The 348-nt window shown below is 60.6% G+C and overlaps 1 long non-coding RNA gene across 1 annotated transcript in view; it reads right to left on the bottom strand.

Moving 5' to 3' along the window:
- The window catches only part of LOC104867954, a 7,397-nt gene extending 7,055 nt beyond the window's left edge, over positions 1-342 (bottom strand). The window contains exon 1 of the long non-coding RNA XR_781910.1: positions 35-342. This is a non-coding gene — a long non-coding RNA (uncharacterized LOC104867954). The remainder of the gene's footprint in view (positions 1-34) is intronic.
- Positions 343-348: the final 6 nt, after the last annotated feature.

The raw sequence follows: 348 nt of genomic DNA on the forward strand, positions 1-348 counted from the left end.
CCCAGCGGCTCTCCGCCCGCCACCGAGCTCTCACCGCAGCTCTCTCTCCTTCCAGCGTTGATCTCAGCTCGGGAATGCGGGAGTGAAGGGTCCGAGCTGCCGCCCAGCAGGGAGGAGACCCCGGGGCGCCGGAAACCACCATCCCGGAGCTCCGAGGAGGGCGAAGAGAGCGCATTCTTCATCCAGTTGTGTGCCTTGCGAGGGATTTTTTTTTTTTAATCAGAAAAACATTTTTTTAAAGAAACATTTCCGTGCCACTCTGTCATCGTCCCTGGGGAAATCAGCCGGGAGCAGCGGAACGTCCCCGAAACCAGACCGCCGAGGCAGGAGGCGCCCAGGCAGTGCCCG

The sequence above is a fragment of the Fukomys damarensis genome, unplaced genomic scaffold (genome assembly GCF_012274545.1).
Source record: "Fukomys damarensis isolate Sample0158 unplaced genomic scaffold, DMR_v1.0_HiC HiC_scaffold_17, whole genome shotgun sequence".
Classification (NCBI taxonomy): Eukaryota; Metazoa; Chordata; class Mammalia; order Rodentia; family Bathyergidae; genus Fukomys; species Fukomys damarensis.